The sequence below is a fragment of the Anabrus simplex genome, chromosome 5 (assembly GCF_040414725.1).
Source record: "Anabrus simplex isolate iqAnaSimp1 chromosome 5, ASM4041472v1, whole genome shotgun sequence".
Taxonomy (NCBI): domain Eukaryota; kingdom Metazoa; phylum Arthropoda; class Insecta; order Orthoptera; family Tettigoniidae; genus Anabrus; species Anabrus simplex.
The window spans coordinates 184,305,089-184,325,791 of record NC_090269.1 but is presented as its reverse complement, the minus strand read 5'-3'; the positions used below and the strand labels follow the sequence as shown (position 1 = coordinate 184,325,791).

Sequence of the window (20,703 nt, the reverse complement as noted above, 5' to 3'; positions counted from 1 at the left end):
TGACTTTTATCCCCATTTATCATCATACCATTGCCTACTGTCCATCTCACAACATTATCGAGGTCATTTTGCAGTTGCTCACAATCTTCTAACTTATTTATTAATCTGTACAGAATAACATCATCTGCGAAAAGCCTTATCTCTGATTCCACTTCTTCACACATATCATTGATATATATATAAGAAAACATAAAGGTCCAATAATACTGCCTTGAGGAATTCCCCTCTTAATTTTTACAGAGACAGATAAAGCTTCACCTACTCTAATTCTCTGAGTTCTATTTTCTAGAAACAGAGCGACCCATTCAGTCACTCTTTTGTCAAATCCAATTGCACTCATTTTGGCTAGTAGTTTCCCATGATGTACCCTATCAAATGCTTTAGACAGGTCAATCTGCCTTTTGAAGATCCTCGCATACACACTCCCCTTGTTCATTAATTATTTCTGGAATGTCCTTCTTGGAACCTGTTTCTGCCTTAAAGTACCTATACATACTCTTCCATTTTTCACTAAAATTAGGGTGGCCACCAATTATGCTTGCCATCATGTTATCCTTAGCTGACTTCTTTGCTAGATTCAATTTCGTAGTAAGTTCCTTCAATTTCTCCTTACTTCCACAGCCATTTCTATTTCTTTCCAACCTGCACCTCCGTCTTAGTCTCTTTACTTCCCTGTTATAATATAGTGGATCTTTTCCATTCCTTACCACCTTTAAAGGTACAAACCTATTTTCACATTCCTCAACAATTGCTTTAAACCCATCCCAGAGTCTGTTTACATTTTTATTTACCGTTTTCCACCGATCATAGTTGCTTATTAAAAACTCTCTCATGCCTGCTTTATCAGCCATATGGTACTGCCTAACAGTCCTAATTTTAATCTCTTCTTTTCTTTCACATTTATTTTTAATTACCACAAAAACAGCTTCGTGATCACTAATACCATCTATTACTTCGGTTTCTCTATAGAGCTCATCTGGTTGTACCAGCACCACATCCAAAATATTCTTCTCTCTAGTTGGTTCCATCACTTTCTGAATCAGGTGCCCTTCCCATGTTAACTTATTTGCCATTTGTTGGTCATGCTTCCTGTCGTTCGTATTACCTTCCCAATTGACATTTGGTAAATTGAGATCACCCGCTACGATCACGTTCCTTTCCTTATCGTTTCCCACATAGCTGATTATCTTATCAAATAATTCTGAATCAGCATCTGCGCTACCCTTTCCTGGTCTGTACACTCTAAAGACATCTAGTTGCCTATTATCTTTAGGAATGAGCCTTACCCCTAGAATTTGTGCTTGTCATCTTTAACTTTTTCGTAGCTTACAAATTCTTCTTTCACGAGAATGAATACTCCCCCTAATACCTTTCCTATCCTATCTCTACGATACACCCTCCAGTTCCGTGAGAAAATTTCTGCATCCATTATATCATTTCTCAGCCATGAGTCAACTCCTATTACAATATCTGGTAAGTAAGCGTTATTCTAAAAGAATGGAGGAATGGATGTACGACGACCGGACTCTGTTTCTAATGGGGCAGATGTCTATTGGACTCCTACGGATTTCCTACTTTCTTCCCCCTTGGAGGAATCCTCCTCACTTACGGTAGTTACCACCGTGGGCTGGTCAGTTTTGGGGGCAACTGCCCCAGTTAAAAATTGGCCAACTTTATTGGACATTTTTGATAGATGGTGAATCAAATTACTCGCCTTCTTAGCGTGATCTTACTTTAATTTTAGAGACAATAGATCGCTAACTCTATTGTAAAAATGGTATAATCTAGCCTGTACTCTTTTAAATTGATTAGGAGATGGGTCACTTACTTAAAAAAAACTAACTACAGATGCTAGCTCAGTAGTGTTGTCTGTGATCGTGGAGAGAGCCTCATCAATGTCCTTCTCTCCCAAGGTTGGGATTGTTGTTGTTAGTCGTTTAGTCGCTTTCGACTCTCCGTGACCCCATAGACCAAAGTGCGCCATTTCTTCCTGTCGTATACAATTTTCCGAAGTCTTTCTAAATTGAGAGCCGTGGCTTCCGTGATGTCATCAATCCACCTCATCCGTTGTCGCCCTCTTCTCCTGTTACCATCAGTCTTCCCCAGCATTAAGGTCTTTTCCAGTGAATCATGTTTTCTCATGATATGACCGAAGTACTTTAGTTTTTGCTTGAGTATTTGACCTTCCAGTGAACAGCCTGGTTGATTTCCTGTAATATGGACTTATTAGATCTCTTCGCAGTCCACGGAACTCTAAGGAGTTTTCTCCAACACCATAGTTCAAATGCATCTATTCTTCGGCGCTCAGCCTTTCTTACTGTCCAGGTTTCGCTTCCGTACATTGCTACTGGGAAGACCATAGCCTTCACTATACGAATCTTCGTTCTTAAAGTTACGTCTCTACTCTTGAAAACGTTATCAAGGTTGGCCATTGCCTTCCTCCCAAGGAGCAAGCGTCTCTTCATTTCATGGCTGCAATCGCCATCAGCAGTTATTTTGGAGCCCAAGTAGATGAAACTAGGAACAACCTCCATTGTCTCACCATTTATATGCCAGGAGGTGATAGGTTTAGTTGCCATGATCTTTGTTTTCTTGACATTCAACCTTAGTCCAGCTTTTGCACTTTCTTCTTTCACCTTCATTAGTAGATACTTAAGTTGTTCTTCACTTTCTGCCAACAGGGTGGTGTCATCAGCATATCTAAGGTTATTTATATGTATCCCACCAATTTTAGCTCCAGTTTCTGTTTCATCTAATTTGGCATTCCTCATCACATACTCTGCATATAAGTTGAATAAGTAAGGTGACAATATGCAGCCTTGACGTACACCTTTCTCAATCTTGACCCATTCAGTTGTTCCATATAGGGTTCTCACCGTAGCTTCCTGATCAGAGTAGAGATTTCTCATAAGGCTAATAAGATGATCTGGTACTCCCATAGTCTTGAGTACTTGCCACAATTTGTGGTCGACACAGTCAAAGGCTTGAGCATAGTCAATAAAGCATAAGTATAGGTCTTTCTGGAATTCTCTTGCTTTCTCCGTAATCCAGCTAATATTAGCAATTTGATCTCTGGTTCCTCTGCCTTTGCGAAAACCGGCTTGTTCTTCAGGTAGTTCTCGATCTACATACTGCCGAAGCCTATTTTGCAGGATCTTGAGCATAACCTTACTAGCATGCGATATAAGTGCGATTGTTCGGTAGTTTGAACATTCTTTAGCGCTGCCCTTCTTTGGAATTGGGATGAACACTGAGTTTTTCCAATCTTTTGGCCACTGCTGGGTTTTCCATATTTGCTGACATAATGAATGTAGCACTTTCACAGCATCCTCTCCTAGGATTTTGAACAGTTCTGCTGGGATTCCATCGTAACCACTTGCCTTATTGTTTGCAATACTCTCTAGGGCCCACTTGACCTCACTTTCTAAGATATCTGGTTCTGGCTCTGACAACAGAGTAACTTCATCATCAGGAGTATTCCAATCTTTCCTATACAAATTGCCTACATATTCCCTCCACCTTTATTTAATCTCCTCTGCTTCAGTAAGATCTTTTCCATTTTTATCTTTTATCATTCCAATCTTAGCCTGGAATTTCCCTCTGATATCTCCAATTCTTATGTAAAGATCTCTTGTCTTACCCAGTCTGTTATTTTCCTCAACTTCCTTGCACTGTTCATTCAAAAAGGCATTCTTATCTCTTCTAGCTAGTTTCTGAAACTCTGCATTTAATTTAGACATTTTCGAACTTTCCCCTTTGATTTTTGCATTCCTTCTTTCTTCTGCTATTTGTAGTGCTTCATGTGGCCTTCTTCTTTTTCTTTTTCTTGGGAATATGCTTTTCCGCTGTCTCCTTAACAACACAACGTACTTCTGACCATAGCTCTTCTGGAACTTTATCTCTTAAATCTAATCCATTAAATCTGTTTCTAACCTCTACTGTATATTCAAGAGGTATGCTATTTAGGTCATATCTGCTTGATGGTTTAGCTCTGTCAATCCTCTTTAATTTGAGCCGGAATTTGGAAATTAAGAGCTCGTGATCTGATCCACAATCAGCCCCAGGCCTTGTTTTGGATGACTGTACAGCGCTCCTCCACCTTTGACTACAGAGTATGTAGTCGATCTGATTCCGACATTTACCATCTGGCGAGGTTCAGGTGTATAGGCGTCGTTTGGGCAATTGAAACATTGTGTTGGTAATGACCAGTGGGTTGTCTTGACAGAATTCTAGGAGTCTCTGTCCAGATTCATTTGTTGTGCCAAGGCCAAATTTTCCCGTTACTCCATCTACAGTTTGATTTCCTACTTTGGCATTCCAGTCGCCAATAATGAAGACGACATCCTTCTTTGGTGTTAACTGTAGCAATTCTCGTAAGTCTTCATAAAACTGGTCAATATCTTCGTCTTCAGCTTCAGTGGTTGGTGCGTAAATTTGTATGACTGTGATGTTAAAAGGTTGGCCTTGAAAACTTACAGACATCATTCTGTCAGTTTTAAAATTGCACCCCATTATAGTGTTACGCACCCTGTTGCTAACTATGAGGGCAACTCCATTTTTCTTTTGGTTTTCATGTCCAGAATAGTATACCATGTACTCATCTGTAGCAAATTCACCAATACCAATCCATCTCACTTCGCTTATTCCCAGTATATCGATGCCCAGTCTCTTCATTTCTCGTTTGACTATATCCAGCTTTCCTTGATACATGGATCATACATTCCAAGTTCCTAAACAGTACTGTTCCTTGCAGCATCGCACATTTCTTGAGGCTTCTCTCAACGTAGTTCCCCCCGGAGATCCGACTGGGGAACTTGAAACTCCGGAATATTTTGAATTGAGCAAAGCCATGGGGTTTTCTTGGGAAAATTACAGTGGTGGTTTCCCGTTGCCTTCCACTGTCCTCCACTCCTGTTGGCTCACTGACCCAGTTTCCCGCTGGGGTTGTAAACCCAACCTTCCACTGGGTTGCTCAGCTTAACAGGGGCACCACGCGTAGGTAGGATTTGGAGAATTGAGGTGTGAGAGGCTAAGTGGGATACTAACTGGCAAATCAAGGGAATCCTTAAGCTTGGAGGTATCGGCTGCAACCGTGCCTCCAGATTGAACATTTCTAATAGTTAATTCATAGATCAATTCCTCCTTGCGCAAATAGCCGGGATGGAGGACTTCGCGAGGGCCGGACATGATGGCAAAAGATTGACGAATTTAGAAATTTGAAAAAGACAATTCCAGCGACTGAGAAAATTGTTAGAGTACAAATCGAAGGTTATGATTAGTCGTAAAAAGGGGCTAAATTGGGACCCATTCAACCACGCTCTGCTACCACTTGTTCCGGGATTTCTGTGGAACAGCAAAGGTGAAGGAAGGTGCCGGGATGAATGGGTCTAACTACAGAATCAAAGTTAATTTAAAATTCCAAATAAAGGTTATATTTTTGAATTTTAACAATCAATCAACGACAAAACCGTAACACCATTTCACTTTGTGAAATAATACTTTGGAAACAAGACTAGAAAGATCCAAGATTCCAGCCTTTAACACTCTCGGGCTAAACGCTCGTAGTTTTACAAAAGCACGGTTTGTTCAAAGGGGCAGAAAACCCCTACCACATGTAGCACTTGCTTCCAACTTTTAACCTCAAGCCTCCCAGAGGCATTGTTACAACACCAGAAAAGAGCAGACGCGCTCTCAGTTTTTCAAGCCTATTTAAGGCAATGTCATACTTTACAATTAATTGCCATCAAGGCACAACTTACAACAATGACACGGGGTATCTAGTACCCAACCTACTGGGCCGTAGCAGAAAAGAACAGGTTAAGAAACTGGCCCGAAAAAACAAAAGGAATGGAGACGTGTATTTGCACTCCTGCACATACATTCTTAAAATCTAAGAGGCACTAGGCCGATGAAACAGGGGCTATTCCCAAACAGTGACTCGTATAAGGAACAAATTTAAAACATTAAGGAAAAGAAGAAAATCAGTTACCGAAACGTAGTCACCTCAAACCAAAATGAATGGGAGCTCTAGAGGGTAAATCTCTCTCTATCCCCGAATTACAGTTACAAATTTAAGTAAGTTTTTACATAAGCCTGCGGAAAATTACATATTTAGGAAATGAGGTTACATTGTAAAAGGTTTTGGGACCTTTCCCGCGGGTTAAACTGCTGAGCTAGCAAGAAATAAAGATGTTAAATGGCCATTACCTTATTGAAGACCTGCTCCCGGATGAAAGAGGCGCTTCCCGCCTCCTGCTACACGTCCATACACTAGGTTAGATGTTGCTCAAGTGGCCGAGAGACGAGAAAATCAGCAGTTTAAAAACCCTCGGGGAAGGTTCGAGACCTTTCATGAATGATCAAGACACACCCACGGAGTTTTATTGGTTAACATCAGAAGGTACACACAAAATCTGAGAAGAAATACGGGATTGGCTCGAAAATAATTACAGAAATTATTGATTGGTTAACTTCGAAACTGGCGGAAGGAAAAGACATATTGCCAACCCAAAACTGAATGAACAAAATTTAGTGAAGGAAAACCTTATGAATACCAAATTTCTTCAAATAAAGTTCCTTCACTTCGCACCAGAGTGCATGATCATAGTTTTTTTTAGTAGAAACATCTATGTGAGAATGTCCACACTACTTGATCAATGGAAAACAAAACAAGTTGAAATCCACACAGTACTGACAACTTTGTAATCACAAAATTTGCGGTAGTGACATCTTTCTGAGGAAAACTTTAAGTTGGTCTAGTTCCAAGTTCACTGTTTGTTCTGTAGAGGAGTACTTTAAGGCGGAAGATTTAAACGTGCGGCGTAGAGGTGTACCACCCGGTACAATTATTATTATTATTATTATTATTATTATTATTATTATTATTATTATTATTATTATTATTATCGGGGTTTCGTGGATCACAGAGAGACGTGAAAGAAGGTGTGGGCTTGAATGGGTCTAACTACGATATCAAGAATTAATTTAGAACTTTGAAACAAAGGTTATATTTCTTTTCAGAAAATCAAACTTAACAGTGTCTCAGGTACAATGACAATTTTGATATGAAAATAGAATACCCGAGAATAGGGAAGTTACAAATTTACAATGTCGCCAATGTAGTGTTTACTTCGACACAAGGTTCCAGAGCATTTTGCTCCGACCGTTACAAATTTACGGCCTTCCAAAGGCACCACTAGTACTACACAAAAACCAGAAAGAGTTTACAAGCTCTCCGAATTCAACAAAGGAGACTGGCTCCTGATTTCTTACAGCCTACTCAAGGCAACATTACACAAAAATCATACAATTTCTGGCCTCTCTAGGCCCAACCTACAATTTTTGTGCACAGGGGTATCTATTACCCAAACTACTGGGGCTTCGTAGAAAAGAACATGTTAAATTACTGGTCGAAACACAAAACGTATGGAGGCGTACACTTGCGCTCCTAGAAAACCAAGTATAAAACCCTAATTGGGTTCGCGGCCCGATGATACAGAGGTTTATCCCAAGATACTGAGGTGACTAGAATGATGAAAGGTTAATTTAATGTGTTACCGTGTTTTTGTGGTAGTTATGCGTGAAAGAAGGTGCGGGGTGGTGAACAGGTCTCAAGCTACGAAAGTAAAATTAATTTAAAATTTAACAAGGTTATATTTTCTTTTCAAAATAACGAAATAACAAACATGGCAGGTACAGAGTAGCAAGGCAACAAAAGTACAATTACAATATTTACAGGATTTGGGCTTCGAGCCCCGCGATCAAAATCCTTGAGCAATCAGCTCAGTTTTACCCCAAACACAAGTTTCAACAGAGGGGCAGAAAACCCCATTCATGCCTAGGAGCCCTTGCTCCAAAATACACAGTAAGGCCTCCTTGAGGCGCGCAGAAAACAAAATTTTCAAGAAAGGGTTACTTGCCCTTAAAATCCAAGCCTACCATAGGCCACTCCGAATTCTACCTTCAAGCTGTCCTCTAAGGACATGTACACAGGGGTAAAATACCCATCCTACTGAGGTCTATTAAGTGAGAAAAAGGATAATTATATGACCTCTAAAATAACAATTTGAGAGGAGGCGATCTGCACTCCTAATGCATTTCCTCTAAAACCTAATCTGGCTCTAGGCCACTAATGCAAGGGCTAATCCCATACTACAGAGGTGACTTTAGAAAAGAACAATTTACTTTACATTAACGAAGAATAGGTTGAGAAAAATAAGTTCACCTCAAAACAATATGATTGGGAGCTCGAGAGGGTTAAGCACTCTCTATCCCGATATGCAGTTTAAAGATAGAATAGATACATTTCAAGGAAGGTTACATTATGGAAAAACTTCGGACCCGCCCCGAGAGTTAAACTGCTAAGCTAGCAAAGAAAGAAGTTATTAAGTGGCCATTACCTGTTGTTGACTGCCGCCGACGAAAGAGGCGCTTCCCGCCCCCTGCTATGTACTTTACACACTGAAAGATGGAACAGAAGTGGCCCGGAGACCCTAAAATCAGCAGTTTATATACTCTCGCGGAAGGTTCGAGGCGTTTTAGGGAAGAAGACACCCGCCCACAATCACTTTATTGGGTAGGATACAGCAACATATTCAAGTTGGGGGAAGATACATCCGATTGGTCAGAAATTAATAAAAGAAATTCGGGATTGGCTAAATACAAAACAAGGGGAAAGAGAGGGGTATACAGCCAACTTAAACAATAACAGAAAGAAATTTAACCAGAAACAAACTTTTGAAATAAAAATTTCTCCAAAAAAAAAAAATAGTTCTTTCACTCCGCACTAGGGTGTACTATTGTTGATCTTCAGTAGTGTCCTCTAGAAGAGAAAGTTCACACTTCTTACTACAAGCAAAACAAAAATACGTCGAAAATGACACAGTTCAAAACTCCAAAATTTCCAGGTAGTGACATCTTCTGAGAAACTTGAAAATTAATACCGTCAATAAAGTTCAGACTTCCTCCAGCAGAGGAGTTTCAACTGGCGCACATTTTAAATTAGCGGCGTGGAGGTGTACCGCCCGGTACAGACCTCCCCCTCCCCCCAAAAAGTTCCTCCAGGGGTGACGCATGAAATCTATTTGAAACAAGGTCCAAGTTATGATGTGGATATGAAGATTGATTGCAGAAGCATTTATATGATTTTCTTAATTTGGTTTGATTCAGTTTCACAAAATCTTGTAGTAACAGCGGAAGTACTGTCGTAATGTTTGTAGAAGGTTGAATTGAGAAGGAAAACTTTAGTGTTAAAGTTGAGGAAAAAGTTTCTAAGTCCAGCAGATAGAGTTGTTGAATTCTCAGGTATAGTAATTGCTGATAGTAACTGTCCATGTAGTTGATGTTGATTAAGTTGGATGGCCAGACCGGCCGTTGCAGCTTGCGTCCAAAGGCGGCCGCTCGGACCGCACAAGTACCCTGAGATACCGCTCGCCCGCACTATGAGGGGAGCAGTGGTGTTGAAGCACGCCGCGCCCGCGGTGAACATATACAGGCTGCGGGCAAGTAGCAGGTCGTGCGCCGCACATCAGCCTTGGCCGGGAGGAGAGCTCCGGCTCGCCGTGCACATGTCGTCCTCGCTGGGGTCGAGGGGGCCCTTCCTCTAGCCCAGTCGCGGCACGGCGCCGCGCGGCTGCGGGGGCACTGAAACATTAAAACTAGGCGGCAGAATTTGTTGGACCATCATCTTTTTCTTTGAGGGCACAGGCTTGGTGGAGAGGTTGAGGGGCCAGCGGCGTGCAGAAATCCATGGCATTTAATATAAGCAAGCCACAGTGTGTATAGCAGGAGACGGGAGCGTGGTAATGGCCATGGTAAGGACAGAATGGCAGTTTAACGGATCGGGGAAGGTTTTACAAAAAAAAGCTTACATATAAAACAAAATATTATAGTAGGAGCAGAATGCCTTAAGAGTGGAAACTCAAAAAAAAAAAAAAAAAAATATAACCTTCATATTCCTATCAAATCATATGAAGCAAGTTGACACAAAATTTACACTGGTTTCACCTGTGACAGGTGAACCCTAAATATCCTCTCGGTGGCTGGATTACTTAATAACAACGTAACCGGCGTAAGAAAATCGAGAATGATACAAGGCCCATGAAATCTGGGGGCAAGCTTGCCCGCGGGAACAAAGTTCTTGACCATAACTTGGTCACCTACCTTCAAAGGGGCGGGTCTCCGTCTACGATCATACCTTTCCCTAACCTTTTCATGGGACACTTTAAGATTGGCTTTAGCCTTCTTCCAAAGATCTTTAATGTTGTTCGGATCTATTGTCTCGGGTAGAATGTCACTCAGAGACCAGAGGTTAGAGAGCGGCGTGTTGGGAACAAACTTGAACATCAAAGAGGCTGGAGTAAATTTATGTGATTCATGAACCGCCGAATTCAAAGCAAAAGCTAACCAATGCAGGGACGTGTCCCACCTGGAATGATCTTCATGATGATAGGCAATAAGCGCGGACCTGAGATTACGGTTAACCCGTTCAGCCAGAGATGGTTGAGGGTAATAAGCAGAAGTAGTTACATGAGAGATGGACAAGTCAAAACAGAATTTACGAAAAAGATTTGATGTGAACGCCTTAGCATTATCAGACACAATATATTGGCACGGACCAAAAGAGGCAAAAATAGAATTTAAGCAAGTAATGGTAGACTGAGCGGTAGCCAGCTTAGTCGGAAATAACCAGGAAAATCTAGTAAAGCCATCTACGCATACAAAGATAAACTTGTTAGCATTTCCCTTAGACTGGGGGAAGGGTCCTACATAATCAATATACAGGCGTTCCATGGGGCGCGACGCTTGATGAGAAGACAAAAGGCCTACCTTGGTGGACATGGTTGGTTTACTAAGCAAACAGGGTTTGCAAGCCTTCACTAGTTCACGGATTTCACCGTCCATACCTTTCCAGATGAACATTTCACGAATCTTTTCACGAGTTTTAAAGATACCAAGATGCCCTCCTAATGGGGTCTCATGATAATACTTGAAGATCATAGGTACAAGAACAGCTGGAACGACAACTTTCATCATCTTATCATGCCTCGAAGGGCAACATAGAACACCATTCCTCAGAACATAAGGGACAACATGTTCCCCAGAAGAAAGGGTTTCCATTATCGGAGCCAGCGTCGGATCTTCACGTTGGTGTTTCTCGATATCCCTAAAGAGCATGGGAGCATCTGTTAAGATGGCATTAACATCAGATAGCATGGACATTTTCGGTGCCTCGGATATGCCGGACATCGAATTGGAAGGCAGAAATACGGATGGCCCAACGGGCTATACGACCAGTACGACGCGGCCTACCTAAGACCCAGCTTAAGGCTTGATTATCTGTCTCCAGGTCGAATTTGACATGTTCCAGATAGAGACGGAACTTTTCTAAGGCGAATAAGACTGCCAAACCTTCGAGCTCATAGATGGAATACTTGGCTTCTTGAGCCGATAGAGTCCTAGATGCATAGGCGATGGGTCGCCTCCCTAGTTCAGTCTCTTGAAGAAGGACTGCCGCTACTGCTGACGACGACGCGTCGGTTTGGACGATGAATTTCTTCGAGAAATCAGGCATAGCAAGTACAGGGGCATTACAGATAGCTAATTTAAGATCTTCAAAAGCGGCTTGTTGAGAAGGTCCCCACTCGAATTTGATGCCTTTCCTACGAAGAAGGTTTAAGGGCGCCGCTCTATTAGCGAAGTTAGGAATAAACTTCCTGAAGAAATTCACCATACCAATGAACCTGGCGATACCTTTAATGTCCTTGGGAGGTTTAAAATCACGGATGGCCTGTGTTCTAGAATGATCGACGGCAACACCATCAGGTGACACAATATGCCCTAGGAATGACATAGAGGGCTTAGCAAAGGCAACCTTGGACAACTTGACAGTTAACCCAGCCTTACGAAGGCGATTGAGAACTTCTCGCAGATGATCTAGATGTTCTTCAAAGGTCTCCGAAAATACGACGACATCATCTAAGTAGTGGTACAAGTACTCAAATTTGATGTCGGAGAAGACCCTATCTAGCAGCCTAGTGAGTACAGCTGCTCCCGTGGGGAGCCCGAAAGGCACGCGGTTGTATTCGTATAAATTCCAGTCCGTGGCAAACGCTGTAAGATGTTTAGACTCTTCGGCTAGAGGAATTTGATTGTAGGCCTGATTCAAGTCCAAGATAGTAAAGAACTTGGCCTTACGAAACCATGAAAAACAAGAATGAAGGTCAGGAAGGGGCACGGATTGCAACACCACCTTCCGATTGAGAGCCCTATAATCAATGACAGGCCTGAAGCCTCCTTGGGGTTTCGGGACTAGAAAAATAGGCGAGGAATACGCCGACTTAGAGGGCCTAATAATACCATCCTTCAACATTTGATCGATGATTTCTTTCAGAGCCTTCATTTTAGGTGGAGATAGCCTATATGGTGGAAAACGGACAGGAATCGAATCCGTGACCTCAATTTTGTATTCGATAAGGTCAGTAACACCAAGAGTATCAGAGAACACCTCTGGAAACGACTGACACAACTTACGAATACTCTCAGCCTGCTCCTCAGGTAGATGTCTAAGGTCTAACAACATCTCATCCTGGGTAGGCGAAATAGATGAACATGACACAGAATTACACTTTAATAAGGGAATTTTACAATTGGACGCAAATTTGAATGTGCACGATCTACTCTGGAGATCGAGCACAAGACCAGTGTAAGAAATGAAGTCAGCTCCCAATATAATGGGGCAAGACAAGTGCTTGGCCACAAACAATTTGATTTTCCATGTAAATTTAAAAATACGAATTTTGACCAGTAAGGAACCTAGAATTTCTAATGGGGATGAATTAGCCGAAACATATTGAACAATAGATGAGCCATAGTCAGGTAGTTTACAAGCAGATTTCAATTTAGAATACCATTGGTCCGAAATAATAGAACAAACACTGCCTGAATCTAATAGAGCTGTTATAGGCTCGTTATTTAACTCAATCTTGAGAAAAGGGACCGGTGCGGGGGTATCCGCCGCAATCCTAAGACACTCTTTGGGGCATTCAAAAGAAGGATTTGCAAATGGAACGTTCCCTGAAGTTTCGATCTGTTTACCAGGGGCTGAGCCTCGGGAAGAGGGATTAGTCGACTCAGCCGAAGCACTAGTCATTTTTTATTATTGTTGGAAGTTGCACCTGAAGTTGAGCAGGAGGGGGTGCTATTCGAATTGGGACAATTCTTGGCGATATGTGAGAAAGCCCCACATTTAAAACAGCCTTGTGATGAACCAGCTCCATTCCTTGTCCCACTAGACTTGAGCAATGGGCACTTGTTCCGAAGATGGTCGGGGGACCCGCAAGCATAGCATTTACGAGGTGTGACTGGTCGGCGAGAAGGAGGCCGAGGATTACCAAAAGAAGGCGGGGGTTCTTTCGCGACACGCAAGGAATCGGCGTATCTAACTCCTTCCGCTGAGACGGCCAAGGCTTCAAGTTCAGAGAAGGTTTGCGGACACGCCGCGAAACACAAATATGACCTATAGGATGGTGAAATGCCTTCCACTATAGCTTGTACAATTTGATCCTCAGGGAAGTGAAGAGCAAACACCCTCGTATAAAACTTAATGTCCTGTATGAAATCAGCCAAGTTCTCATCCAAGCGCTGTACACGATAATAGTACTTCTGAATCAGAGATGACCTCGCGCGAGCAGGAATAAAATTTGCAAGCAAGTGTGCGTGAAAATCTTCAATAGATGACTGTTCAGCTATGGCTCTTACTATTTTGTCAGAGAGAATACCAATTGCATAAGGATAGATGATTTGCAAAAATTGACACGGAGAAAGAGAAAAAACAAGGGCATGATCCTGAAATTCAACTAGAAATCTTAAAAATGAAATTACTTCACTGGTGGTATTAACGGAAAACTTCGATATACCTCTGAGCAACATTGCCAATGGATGAGGCAAGCTGCTGAACCCGGGTGACATTGTAGGTAACGGTTTCAATGGCAAGGAAGTTAATTCGGAACGTATATTATTCAATGAGTTACGGCGTTCAGACTCGTTGTACAATGGGGCAGAGGTAGTTTGAGCAGCAACGGTTATCCTATTGACTTCTCCCTTAGGAGGCTTCCCCCTGTGGGTGGGGGCGGTAGAATAACACCCACGGTATCCCCTGCCTGTCGTAAGAGGCGACTGAAAGGGGCCTCAGGGGCTCTGAACTTTGGAGCGTGGGTTGGCGACCACGGGGCCCTCAGCTGAGTCCTGGCATTTCTTCCACTTACTTGTGCCAGGCTCCTCACTTTCATCTATCCTATCCGACCTCTCTCAGTCAACTCTTGTTCTTTTCCGACCCCGACGCTATTAGGTTTGCGAGGGCTAGGGAGTCTTTCATTTTCATGCCCTTCGTGGCCCTTGTCTTTCTTTGGCCGATATCTTCATTTTTCGAAGTGTCGGACCCCTTCCGTTTCTTCTCTCTGATTAGTGTTATGTAGAGGATGGTTGCCTAGTTGTACTTCCTCTTAAAACAATAATCACCACCACCACCACCTTAGGAGGCTCTTCCTCGCTACCTGCATTCACTGTGGTGGGTAGATCGCTTTTGGGAGGAACCTTCCCCGTTAACAATTGAGTGACCTTGCTAGATAATTCAGAAATATTTTCAAGCAGCGTACTAGCTTCCTTCCTCTGAACGTCATTCAACTTCAGAGACAACAGATCGTTAACTCTATTTGAAAAGTGATATAGCCTGGCTTGCACACGCTTAATTTGATTAGGAGAAGGATCATTTTCATCAAAAAACTAACTACAGATGCTAGCCCAGTAATATTCTCGACGATCGTGGAAAGAGAGTCGTCAATTTCTTTCTCTCCCAAAGCGGGGATGGAAATGGGCAAGTCAAGGGACTCTCTAAGCTTGTTTGTGTCTACCGCAACCGTGCCTCCAGATTGCACATTTCTGATAGTTAACTCATAGATCAACTCCTCCTTGCGCAAATAGTTATGGTGGAGAACATCGCGAGGGCCGGGCATGAAGACAGAACAATTTTGAAAAACTCAAAAAGTCCAGCAACTGAGAAAATAGTTAAAGTTGTAATCAAAGCAATGTTTAGCCGTCAAACGGGGCTAAATTGAGACCCATTCAACCACGCTCTGCTACCACTTGTTATCGTGTTTTTGTGGTAGTTATGCGTGAAAGAAGGTGCGGGGTGGTGAACAGGTCTCAAGCTACGAAAGTAAAATTAATTTAAAATTTAACAAGGTTATATTTTCTTTTCAAAATAACGAAATAACAAACATGGCATGTACAGAGTAGCAAGGCAACAAAAGTACAATTACAATATTTACAGGATTTGGGCTTCGAGCCCCGCGATCAAAATCCTTGAGCAATCAGCTCAGTTTTACCCCAAACACAAGTTTCAACAGAGGGGCAGAAAACCCCATTCATGCCTAGGAGCCCTTGCTCCAAAATACACAGTAAGGCCTCCTTGAGGCGCGCAGAAAACAAAATTTTCAAGAAAGGGTTACTTGCCCTTAAAATCCAAGCCTACCATAGGCCACTCCGAATTCTACCTTCAAGCTGTCCTCTAAGGACATGTACACAGGGGTAAAATACCCATCCTACTGAGGTCTATTAAGTGAGAAAAAGGATAATTATATGACCTCTAAAATAACAATTTGAGAGGAGGCGATCTGCACTCCTAATGCATTTGCTTTAAAACCTAATCTGGCTCTAGGCCACTAATGCAAGGGCTAATCCCATACTACAGAGGTGACTTTAGAAAAGAACAATTTACTTTACATTAACGAAGAATAGGTTGAGAAAAATAAGTTACCTCAAAACAATATGATTGGGAGCTCGAGAGGGTTAAGCACTCCCTATCCCGATATGCAGTTTAAAGATAGAATAGATACATTTTAAGGAAGGTTACATTATGGAAAAACTTCGGACCCGCCCCGAGAGTTAAACTGCTAAGCTAGCAAAGAAAGAAGTTATTAAGTGGCCATTACCTGTTGTTGACTGCCGCCGAAGAAAGAGGCGCTTCCCGCCCCCTGCTATGTACTTTACACACTGAAAGATGGAACAGAAGTGGCCCGGAGACCCTAAAATCAGCAGTTTATATACTCTCGCGGAAGGTTCGAGGCGTTTTAGGGAAGAAGACACCCGCCCACAATCACTTTATTGGGTAGGATACAGCAACATATTCAAGTTGGGGGAAGATACATCCGATTGGTCAGAAATTAATAAAAGAAATTCGGGATTGGCTAAATACAAAACAAGGGGAAAGAGAGGGGTATACAGCCAACTTAAACAATAACAGAAAGAAATTTAACCAGAAACAAACTTTTGAAATAAAAATTTCTCCAAAAAAATAGTTCTTTCACTCCGCACTAGGGTGTACTATTGTTGATCTTCAGTAGTGTCCTCTAGAAGAGAAAGTTCACACTTCTTACTACAAGCAAAACAAAAATACGTCGAAAATGACACAGTTCAAAAACTCCAAAATTTCCAGGTAGTGACATCTTCTGAGAAACTTGAAAATTAATACCGTCAATAAAGTTCAGACTTCCTCCAGCAGAGGAGTTTCAACTGGCGTACATTTTAAATTAGCGGCGTGGAGGTGTACCGCCCGGTACATAATGCATTACCGGAAAAGAAACAGTTACAAAATCGTAGTCACCTGATGATAAATTGAAGGAGAATTCGAGAGGGTAACGCGCACACTATCCCCGATTTACAGTTTAAGACTTTATGAAATTTTACATGAAAGGGAAGAAGCTTACATTTTAGAAATCAATCGGTTACATAGTTAAAGTTTAGGACCTTCCCCTCGGGCAAGTTTGCGGAGCTACAGTAGCTGCAGATATAGAAAACTGGTGACCATTACCTGGGCCGATGTACTGCCTGCCGAAGAATGAGGCACCCCGCCTCCTGTCTTAACACACACGCGCACGATCAATAAGACAATGTAGCTTGAAAAGCCGCAGCTTATATACCCGAGAGGAGGTTTCGAGGATGTTCTGGACTAAATCCGGACCCACCCTCTCATTTTTATTGGCGGAGTAAAAATCTGCAAGAAGCCTGTGATAGGCTGAAAAATAAATACAAACATTTCTAATTGGCCAGATACAAATGCTGGCGGGATGAGATGAAAGTGTTGCAAACCTTGAAATAACAAAATAATGAACGTTGACTTAGTTATGAAAACCTAGAAACACAAAACTTCTTTAAATCACAAATTCTTCCACCTTGCACCAGAGTGCACATCTATGGAGAATGGTTCAGACTACTTGCTGTACACCAAAACAAAACAAATAATTCCAGTCAGTTTAGGAAACTTCAAAATAGCACAATTCTCTGTTATTATGAGTGACAACTTCTGATTAATGTACCAACTTCATGCATTAGCTGTTTCACGTTTTGTTTGATAGAGTTCCTTAAGGCGCGTCTTTTAAATGTGCGGGGTTGGGGTGTAGCTGCCGGTACAATTATTATTATTATTATTATTATTATTATTATTATTATTATTATTACTGTTACGGAGTTTTCCGTGATAGTTACAGGTGAAAGAAGGTGCTGGGGTGAACAGGTCTCAAAATACGAAATTAAAGTTAAGATAAAATTTAACAAGGTTATATTTTCTTTTCAAGATCAAGAAATAACAAGAATAACAGAAACACAGTTGAATATCAACAATTTAAGAATGTACAATTACAGTTTTTACAGAATTTGGGCTTCGAGCCCCGGACTCACAATTCTTGAGCAATTAGCCCAACTTTACCCAAATACAAGATTCGACAAAGGGGCGGAAGACCCCAATCATGCCCAGGAGCACTTGCTCCCCATTACCAAATAAAGCCGCCTCGAGGCACACAAAATCAACTTTTAAGAAAGAGCAAACCCGCTCTCAAGGTTCAAGCCTATCAAAGGCCACACCGAACTCCACCTTTAAGCTGTCCTCCAATTACAATAACGCAGGGGTAAAAATACCCAACCTACTGAGGCCTATTCAGTGAAGAAACAGGACAATTACATGGCCTCCAAAATACCAACTTGAGAGGAGGCAAAACTGCACTCCTAATACATTTCTGTAAAACCTATTTGGCACAAGGCCGCTTATGCAAGGGCTAATCCCATACTAAAGAGGTGACACGATAGGAAAACTTATTACATTACGAAACGAAGAAAAGTGGTTGAGAAAACGTAGTCACCTCAAAAACAATATGAAAGGGAGCTCGAGAGGGTAGGCACTCTCTATCCCAATTTGTAGTTTAAAGAGAGAGAATTTATACCAAGAGTCTTTTACATTTTAAAGGAAAGTTACATGATAAAAGTGTCGAACCCGCCCCGAGGGTTAAACTGCTGAGCTAGCAAGAAAATAAGTTATTAAAAGGCCATTACCTATTGGATGAACCGCTGCCCGACGAAAGAGGCGCTTCCCGCCCCCTGCTACATAATTTACACTTTGAGAGATGTTACTGAAGTGGCGCAGAGACCCGAAAATCAGCAGTTTATATACCCTCGCGGAACATTCGAGACCTTTCATGAATGATAACACCCGCCCACAAGCTTTTATTGGACGACCAAAAGATTACAAGTCAAAACTGAAGAAGACATCTAGGATTGGTGGAAAATTAATTACAAAAATTACTCATTGGTCGAATTCAAAACTGGCGGAAATAGAAGGGTTATACAGCCAACCTAAACATTGACTAAAATAAATTTAACAAAGAACAAACTTATGCATACTAAAATTCTTCAAAAAAAAAAAAGGTCTTTCACTTCGCACTAGGGTGAACCGTTGTATTTCTTCAGTAGTGCCATCTAGAAGAGAATGTTCACACTTCTCACTACAGAGAGAACAAAACTAAATCGAAAAAGACACAGTTCAGAACTCTTCAAAATTTACAGATAGCGACATCTTCTGATAACCTTTAGAATTAACATGGTTGTTAGAGTTCCGGCTTCCTCCAATAGAGGAGTTTCAACTGGCGCAAAGTTTGAATTAGCGGCGCGGAGGTGTACCTCCTGGTACAATTACCATAAATGTAGGTGGCTGCTTTCACCGACTACCTATTAAAATTATTTCACTTAAGTGGTCACTTGTGAACTTGAATTCTTTTCCTATTTCGTCCCATGCCTCGTGCCGCATTTAGGCTACTGATTTCTACACTTATTTGAACCTATAACGCAAATATAAAATTCCCATACATCCACACAATTCAATTAACATTTCTTCCATATCGCTAAAAGAAACTGCTTTTCTGTTCACACGTCACGTCGCCAGATGTGTTTTAGAGCAGAAAATTGTGCTCCGCGTGAGGAGCGCTGTCACCCAATTCTACGACACAATAACGTCAGCCGACGTGAACAGCCGTGCCACGAACTGCAGTGTGATCACACTACATTTCGTACAGTGTGGTAAAGGCATACCACATCTTTGTGGACGGGTCAGAATGCGACACGATACGCGTGAACTTACGGAATGCGACGATAGTGTGTTTCTGCCTTTTAACACTCCATAATTTCTTTCATACTCCAAAATGAGTTAATTGACCTAGTCGCTGAACTCACTTATTCAACATTATCAAGCAATAAATCTGTATTATTCAAGGCTATTATCAAAATCGCCAATCTCTTTCCTCTTGGGTGTCGCGGTTGATTGCTGTCGAAATAGCTCTCATATAAAATCTCAAAAAGTACGTTAGTCTAAGACTGCCACTAATTACTGTCGATCGTCGCAATGGATGTTTCCTACGAAATTGTACCTTTTGGGCTTAATGACGGATGCGAAACCTACTTTAATATTTTCCATCCGTAAATCAGTTACCTGCGGTCGTCTCCCATTCCCCACCCCCCTCCCCAGTCTTAATTCTAGGGAAATAATGAAGCGATATCTTTGCTAAACGTACCCTTAGTTAATACACGAAGGTCTCGTATGGATATTTCAATGCGATCCATTAAAAAACTTCGCATAACTATCAACGTTGTCCTGTTTGAAAGAATATGCTGGTTCCCGCTCTTTTTTCTACCTATTTTGTCTGTGTATCATTTGAGAAGCGTGAGTCATATAGGCATAATCGTTACCTCTTTCGTAATATTAGAAAACTATACAGTTAGAAGAATAGAGATCTTAATAATCATTTTCAGCATTGCTGCTGTGTACGTTATAAAATACTTTCAAAATGCTTTGAATTTATCGAACTAGGTAAGAGTACATATGAGTTTAATAAAATACATACTGTAGTTTTTACTTTACGCAAGATAAAGCTTAGTCCATGTAAAGTGCCGGCGTACGCTGGAGAAATGACTCAGTGTAACAGAACGTCCTGACATTTAGGAAACAGAAGTGGCTTCTAAGGTCTAAAAAGTATTGGCGTTGCCTTCCGCTGTATTTCTTGAGTTCCTAATACTACGGGCGTTGTCATTGAAGGACAGTTAGGATGGATGACATCTGCCAACTATCTAGTAATTTAAAATTCCTACGATGAGTAGAAGTAATGCGTAAGTAACATTTCCCATCTGCTCTCTTCACCTCATCGACAGCGACGCGAGCTTGGACCCGAGTAGTACATCGGCCATCGCGTCTCTTTTCATACGCTATGCTTCGGCTAAGAAGAGTTCAGTGTAGTCTCCTGCTGTGTTAATTCACAATTATATCGTTTGTTCCCTCTCCTTCCTAACAGTGTAGGTATTACGTAATGGGGGAGGGAGCTGCTGTTA

General features: G+C 41.6%; 1 protein-coding gene and 1 pseudogene across 1 annotated transcript in view; one reads left to right on the top strand and one right to left on the bottom strand.

The window, feature by feature from the left end:
• chb (chromosome bows) overlaps nt 1–20,703 on the top strand; it is an 890,037-nt gene that overhangs the window by 339,167 nt on the left and 530,167 nt on the right. The gene's annotated exons all lie outside the window — the stretch shown is intronic.
• Nucleotides 1,550–4,755, bottom strand: LOC137500941 (craniofacial development protein 2 pseudogene; annotated as a pseudogene).